At 35.8% G+C, this 8,356-nt stretch overlaps 1 pseudogene; it reads right to left on the bottom strand.

The window, feature by feature from the left end:
- Positions 1-3,264: 3,264 nt before the first annotated feature.
- LOC149554414 (uncharacterized) overlaps positions 3,265-8,356 on the bottom strand; it is a 42,222-nt pseudogene continuing 37,130 nt past the window's right edge.

The following is an 8,356-nucleotide window of genomic DNA, read 5'->3' as shown; positions in this document are numbered from 1 at the left end:
CCCGACGCACTGAGGTTTTGACACAGTCTGAGAACTTAATCTTCAAGAGCTGCTAGGGAGATCTGACAACCCACAATGAACCACACCCATGGAGATTTCTTCCACAAGGACATTTATATAGCAGTTGTCACTACCATGGAGAAAATGGCTATTATCGCTTGAGGTTTCGTCCTCACAGTTTTACTTGTAAAGGGATTTTCTGCTATGGTTAACCCTCTCTAAAGGTGACCGACTCACAATAGTATACCACAAGGGGACTTAGCTTCTAGATTCAAGGTTTTGACACCTTTTCACCTTTAGCCCAATCAGAACAAACAGATTAATCCGACACGCTAGAGTAAGATTATCTCTTAAAGATCTATGATATCATCTTCCTGTGATCTATCAACCTCTCTGGAAAAAGGATGCCTTAATCAACAAGTTGAAGATTCATCTATCCACGAGATGCTCAAAGTATCCTCCCCACCCATAAGGAATCCATCTTAGAGAGGAGTTTCACTAGGAACCCACTCCCTCAAGATCCACAAATAGTGTTCATGGGGGCTTAATTACTATGTGTGTACAGATGTTAATTCCTGAAAGCAAATCTATCTAAAAGTAATCAAAAAGCACAAGGTGGTACACTTAACACTTTAACTAATGTGAGGTGAGTCCAAAGATGTAGAACATTTAACCCCTCACACAAGCCAAAACAAGTCCACAACTCAGAAATTAGTGAGTTCTAAAAAGCACAAAAGGGTTGCTTTGTGGAGGCTTTAACGCTTATGTCCTGTAGACCCCTCCCCTATTTAACGTGGTGCTGAGCTTGCAACCATAGGGTGGAACAAGGGGCCGGTGGATTAGCGAGTCCAATAACCCAAGATAGCTAATCAGATCTATCACTAAAGACTAAGCCTGCTAAATGAATACTAACAGAGATCACACCCTAGTATGAGTTTATGCATGTGTTGTAAAATGGAAATACAGAAGGAAACACACAAGCTCAACATGAAAGATGTTTGTTTTAGATACAAATGAAATGTTATCAGCCGATGAAGATTACTTGGTGATCCTTGCAACGCGCTTAGTAGATTTTTACCTGTTTCTGACAACTTTAGCATGCTTTTCCCATTATTCCACAAACCGCTGCTATGCTGTTCAAAAAAATCAAAAAATCACAGAAACACTAGAAATCGTGAACAGTCAGCAGAAAAATCAGAAAACACACAAATCAATGCAAAAAATTTACCTCTATTAGCAGAGTTTCGCGTGAAATTCCTGACAGTCTGCGCGAAGAAGTTTTACGGCCCGCGCGAAATTTTTTTTGGCTCACACGAGATTAAATTTGGCTCACGCAAAATTAAACTCGGCTAGCGCGAAATTAAAATCGGCTTGCGCGAAGAAACAGGTCTCACGCGAAGTTTTACGCGCCAAAGAACTTTCTCGCATGATGTAGAAAGAATCTTCGCGCGAAGATTCTAGATCCTCACGCGAAAATGAACAGTTTCGCGCGAAGATCCGAATCTGTACGGAACAGTACGGACAAAGAACAAAAAAAGATTAAAAAAATACAAAAAGAGGTCAGAAAAATTGATTTTCGAGCCCCACGGTGGGCACCAGAAATGTATATGTGAAAATGCGGCCTATGCTAACACACACACTTCAACACGGTCCTTATTTGCGGATTCATCGCGGAATGAACATTGAATTGTTCATCCAAAATTTGTCCTGCAAAGCGACCTGTTGTCTTCTATCTAAAGGGATTTTGTTTGTTAATATCCTCAAAATCGAGGTGCAGGCAACCAAACCCTCTAAGAACGAAGGATTTGACAATGGAATTAAGCTAAGAATGAGTATACAGATTAATCTAAAAAATGAAAGATGCAATGTAATCTAAGAATAAAATGAAGCAAACTAGATTAAGCATATGCACGATTAAACTAAAATGAGATTAAACTAAGAATGAGAATGTATGCAAGAAATGTAAGTAAATATGAGCATGAATTTCAACAGCAATTCGATAGAAAATCAATTCATCCTCCTCAAATGAAGAGATGAGGGTCTCTTAAATAGAGTCTCCTGGAATCCATCAACTATTGAGATCGATTCAGATCAACGGTCATGATTGAAGATGAGTTTCAGTCATAAAGGGAGATTCTCAAATTAAAGGGAGTTAACAAACTTAATTTGAGTAAAATAAGGAGTTAACTATTTTAATTTGAGTAGAAAAAGGAGTTAACTGAGTTAACTCATTTTTAATCAATAGTGAACTGGAAATTCCCCTTTTTGAAATGAAGAGAGATTTTGTTGAGATATTTAATTTAATAAAATGAAATATGCTCTCATAATTACTTTTTCTATTTAATTAAATAATCTTTAATTAATTAGAGACACTTTTGTTTAATTAAATAACTTCATTTAAATAATTAGGAATGGCTTCCCATTTAATTAAATAATTTTGTTTAATTATTTAGAAGTAAGTACTCCATTTAATTAAATAATTTCTTTTAATTAATTAGAAATACCTTTCCCATTTAATTAAATAATTACATTTAATTAATTAAGATAGGCGTATTTATTAAATTAAATAAATTTAATTCCATAGTACATTAGCCTTAAGATATAATTATAATTTAATTAAAGTATAAATACTTAATAATTAAATTAAATATTAATCAATAGGTTTAATGTGACTAATATGAGTAAATACTATAGGAATTAAATAATAAGTATGATGAATGCAGATTTAAGTTTTCTGCATCTAACAATTAAGTCAAGTAGCGAATAGCAGAATGAAAATTGCCTATTAGAATAGGACTTTCAAATTATCAGGAATAGACCAGAATTGGTATAATGGCAATGAGCCAATTTTGGGGTATTACACATTTGACTTCATATCAGCTCATCATAATAGAGTTGAAGAAACTACTAAAAATAAAAATAAAAACAAAAGAAAAAATATTTTCTAAGGAATTTGGCAGAATTTTGCAGCGGAAAACAACGGCTTTTTTAATTGGTGAAACTCCTATTATATTGGAAATTACAGTTACTATTTGAAATCATTGATAGGCAACGTGGAAAGATGATGGGTAAAACTCAATGAATGAAAAACACCGAATTTCAAGTGGCAGATGCTTTTCATCATCTTAGGTCTTCTCTGGAACAATCTGCATCGTTATAGCATAATTACCGTACACTCTTATGCAATACAACTAATTTCATATAAATCTTAAATCGTAATTTTCATGATGCTTTTAATATTAATACAACCGATTCACACGTATACTAAAAAGTAGAACTTTGGTAATCTGAAACGTCCTCGCAAATTACTGGTCGATCGCTCTCCCAAACTAAATTTGATATTGTCGGTCTTAGTTTGATGGGAGTAGTTGTGTTTGTTGTGAAATCGTCTTGAATGATCTGCAGTAGATTGGACACATCTCTCATAGTGGGGCGTGCTTCAGGTGAATCCCCTGAACACAGCAATCCAACTCGCGTCAGTGAAATCAGACAATCTTCATTAATCTTTTGGTCAATCCCTTCCCCTGCCATGCTTCTATCAACTACCTCAGCAATCCTGTCTGGAAACGCCATCTTCACCCATCTATGCAGATTCACATCCCCGTCGAACATATTATCAGTTGGCCTCCTCCTTGTCAGCATTTCCAATAACATTATGCCATAGCTGTAAACATCTCCCCGAGGAGACATCTTGCCATTCAATCCATACTCTGCAATGAAGGGAACGATTCTAACTATTAGAAACCTATAAATTATCACGAAAGATTTAGATATTTGAGAAACCGTACCTGGTGCGATGTAGCCCACCGAGCCTTTTAGATCTATTGTTGAAGTTATCGAATTTGCCCGTGATTCTTCCCATTAATCTGGATATTCCAAAATCTGAAAGATGAGCTGTCATGCTTTCATCTAAAAGAACATTGCCTGGTTTTATGTCACAGTGCACCATCTGCACGAAGCAATCAGAATGAAGATATTCCACAGCATGGGCTATATCTATGGCTATCTTCAGCAGTTCTCGCAGTCCTAATCTACAGCTCTCTTGATGCAAATGCTTTTCTAAGCTTCCATTTGAGAAATACTCAAAGATTAAAGCTTTGAAGTCAAGAATGGAACACGTGGTAATGATTCTTGCAAGATTTCGGTGTCGAACATTCTGCAATACCTTACATTCCGCTTTGAAAATCTTGTCTGATTCTTCATGCACTAAACTGAGAACCTTCACCGCAACGCGGGTGCCATCAGCCAAAAATCCTTTGTACACTGATCCAAAGCCGTTTCTTGCTAGCAGATTGGACTTGTGGAATATATTGGTTGCTGCAAGAAGCTCCTCATATGAGATCACCGGATGCTCCACTTTCTCAAGGATTTTACGAATTGCTTCTGATAGATTGAATCTCTATCTATGTAAGTGTTTGCATGCCAACATTGCCAATCCGACTGCCCCAAAGGCAAAAATGGCACCAGCGACAGCAACTCTAACTAGCAATCCTGCTGACGGAATTTTCCTCTTCTTAGTGGAAGACTGATTAGATTGCTCTCGAGTAAGGAAAGCGTTCCCTGTATAATTAAAAACTATGTTCTTGTCGTGCAAGAGAGTCGGGGGACTGATGCCCGATAATTCATTGTATGACAGGTTCAATACTACTAGAGTTTTCATGTTTGATAATGATCCTGGAATATCTCCTGTCAACTTGCTATTGGAAAGATCCAAGATTTCCAGAGTAATCAGGTTGGATAGAGAGCTTGGAATCTTGCCTTCCAGAAAATTGTGGCTGAGATTCAAAGCAATCTGCAGCATATAAAGATTGCTAACTCCTTCTGGAATTGGTCCACTAAGTTTGTTACTGCCCAATCGAAGCTCTATCAAGGACTTGCAATCCTCTATGTTCCCCGGTATAACTCCTGATAGACGGTTATTTTGTAAACGCAGATTCTGAAGCCGCTGAAGCTCAAAAACTTTTGGAGATATGGTTCCTGATAAGGGATTGTAACTCAAATCCACATATGTCAGTGCTGACAAATTTGATAGCTCATCTAGAATATCTCCCTCAAATTTATTATTTGGCAGCTTTATATGCTGCAACTGCAGAAGTTTGGGTAGTACTTCGGTCAATGAGCCTCCCAAGGCATTGTGTCCAACATCAAGAAGCTGGAGTTTAGTACAGCTTGCTAACTGCTTTGGAATTGAACCGTTGAGAGAGTTGTTATTCATTTCTAGGTATGCCAAATTTGGGGCATTTGAAATAGCCAGAGGGATGCTCCCAGTCAAGTTGTTATCACCTAAGCGCAACCTGTAAAAACTTCTTGAGAAATTCTGAGGTATCTGTCCAGAAAACGAATTGTAGGTAAGGTCCAGAGTTTTGAGATTGGTCAGGGAAAACACTTGTAGAGGAATAGACCCCGATAACATGTTGTAGCTAAGATCAACAGATTCCAGACCTGGGATAGCTGACAGCTCTTTGGGTATAGTTCCGTTCAGTTTGTTCTGATTAATTGCAAAGCGTGATAGCTTGGTGAGGGCCTTAAATGAGCTTGGAATATGTCCAGGGAAGTTATTGGAACTCAACCTTGAAGTTTTGGGACTTTCTGTTCGAAGTTGGAATTTAATTTGAAAATATTTATATAATTTTATATGTATAAATAATTTACCTTTAAGTTAAATTTATTTTCTATAATTTTTTTCTAACAATTGTTGGAAATTAGAGGGAATTGCAACACCACTACAACTCAAGTTAATTTTGTTTGTTTGTTTGAAAATAGATGCTTTAGTACAAATTTAAAAGGGTTATTTAAATTTAAAATGAAGAGGGAATGCTTCCTTATATACAAAATTTCGAGTATACATGTGAGAGAGCATATTCAGGAAACATTTTAATTTTCCAAGATACGTGCATGGGATCCAAGGGTTTTGTCCTACCAAGGACAAAGCTGCCCTCATATTTGTCCATCAGGACAGGACCAATCTTATCCCTATCCTTAGGCAGGGCCAACCTCATCTCCATTCTGAAGGGACGAGACCTTGGGATTGGGCCCGAGGGTCTTGGAAAATGTTCAGAAATAATAGGAAATTGCATAATAGGACCCAAAAAAGGGGTAAAGGGCCCAATCAGGCTCCTAAATTAAGGAGAACGGAAATGACATTAAAAAAAAAGACTAGAGGGACCCAAGACATCCACTAAAGGAGGGAAAAACACTCTTATCATGGAGTGTGTCCATTTTAAGACGATATGGTAATAACCATTCCATATTACCCCAAAATAGCAACTTCTTTTTGGCTTATTATTTTTTGAAATTATTAAGTGGTCATTAATTTTTATACCCAAGCATCCATCTATATATATAAGATTGGCATCCAACTATATGGGTTAGCCACTCATCTATCAAATGTAATGAATTAAACTTATGTCAGACACAGATAATAGATTTTTAAAAAATTGCAATGTCAATAAATCAAATCTAATAGTCAAGAATTAATGAACAAAATACTTCCTAACACAACCTTTGTACTCCCTTTTTTTCTCTTATAATTCAATCTCAAAGCTCTAAATTACCCATCTAAGACAACCACTAGTCGGAATAACACTGGAAATATCTCCACAATTGCATTTTTGAACCCCTTGCCACATGGATTTTATTCTACTAACCTCTTTCTAACATGCATTTTTGAGCTTCAAATGGTTGATAGCATGCAAATCCTAAGAAGGAAGGATGAAATTAACATGAAAGATTTCACCAGGTGTCACCAATACCAAATACCGAATACATTCAAGACAAATCCTTACACAAGAGATCAAAAAGAAAGAAGATGTAAAGGAGGGAATGCCCATCTAGTCTCTAGCAGAGACAATGACAACTATATAGATCAAACTAGGAAAGGAATATGCAAATGTAAATAAGGGTCATATTGAATTTGTAAAACTGGGGTACGCCCTTTGTAATTTTTGTAGTTTCTGGATGTAGGACAATTGTCTCGAAATAGACTAGAGATTTTCTTCTGTATTCTTTCTTACTAGTGCCCATTTGAATGGAGAAAATGCATTTTATTTGATTAATTAAATTTATATGGGTCAAGATTTTTACCGATAAAAATAATTTTTTTAAAAATTGCACCATTGGAACATATTTCTAAGATGTCTGCATACTATAAATGTTTAGACAATCTAATAAGAAGACAAGAGTAATCTTTAGACTTTTTGTATCACACTACCATAATTTCATGTTTTTATATTGCTAAATGAATCAAGTTGCAGACTGTGCTTAGAAATTTTATTTGACTTTTAATTCAAGATGATAAATCCTATTAACATCTACCATAATTATATCCTTTCACCTAGTTTTTCTTTATTATCCAAGAAAAGGGTTACACATGGCCACACTTCTTTGAATGATGAATGTCCCAAAAACATCTTTTCAGGGAGAGTGACCACTTTGCAATAGTTAAAGCACCAACTGCTCTAATGCCAAATTGAAAAACAAAACAAAACAAGCAAGGGAGAAATCCAAATATGGGCTCTGCAAGTCATAGGCCCAACTTATTCTATTTATAATCAAATACATATTAAATTCTAACTTTATTGTAGACTAGAATGGGATGGAGTATTCATGATAGACAGTTGGAATGGATGGTGGAAAATACGACTGGCTTGCATTGAACATGTGGACAAAATTCCATGGTTTGTGTAGATAGTTTGATGGGGAATCGACAATTTGTTGATAATTAGTTTAACTTTCTCAAACCGCCCCCACAACCCCTCCCCCAAAAAAAATAAAAAAATAAAAAAATCAGATTGGTTTAGAAATCCCCTCATAATATAGAAAGGATGGGTCCTAACCTAAAACCTTGGAATCTTGGATTTGGGATTTTAGAATTTGAAATCTAGATTATAGTTTTGGGAATTTGATTTGGCACCATTTAGTTCATCAAGAATTCATAATGCCAAAAGAATTTTCCTTCATTTGGTTGCACATTTCTAGAATTGGAATATCATGGAAATAAGCATATTTTAAAATTTATAGACCCCAAATCTGAGATGAAAATAAAGAAGACTGTCATGTTAAACAAAACTTTTTGACTTAAATAGGAACACTAGAGATCAATTATATAGAAAAACACAAGAGTTGCAATCAATACTTGTGTTTCTATATAATTCACTTACCTTATGGGGTAAGTTTTTTTAGGCATTTTGTTCACTAAACCAATGGTAATAAACACAATTATTAGATTAGTGTTTTTCTTTTGGAAGAACCGAGGTCAATTTTCCCCAATGAAGTTCCTGTGAACTGGTACAAGGAAAGAGAATCTCCAAAGGAGGTGTCCTAGTCCCCAACAATTAACCACATAGTCGAATACAAA

The sequence above is a fragment of the Cupressus sempervirens genome, chromosome 5 (genome assembly GCF_028749045.1).
Source record: "Cupressus sempervirens isolate cs-2001-9-10 chromosome 5, ASM2874904v1, whole genome shotgun sequence".
Taxonomy (NCBI): Eukaryota; Viridiplantae; Streptophyta; class Pinopsida; order Cupressales; family Cupressaceae; genus Cupressus; species Cupressus sempervirens.
The sequence above is the reverse complement of the archived record's forward strand: the minus strand, read 5'-3'. Positions and strand labels throughout refer to the sequence as shown.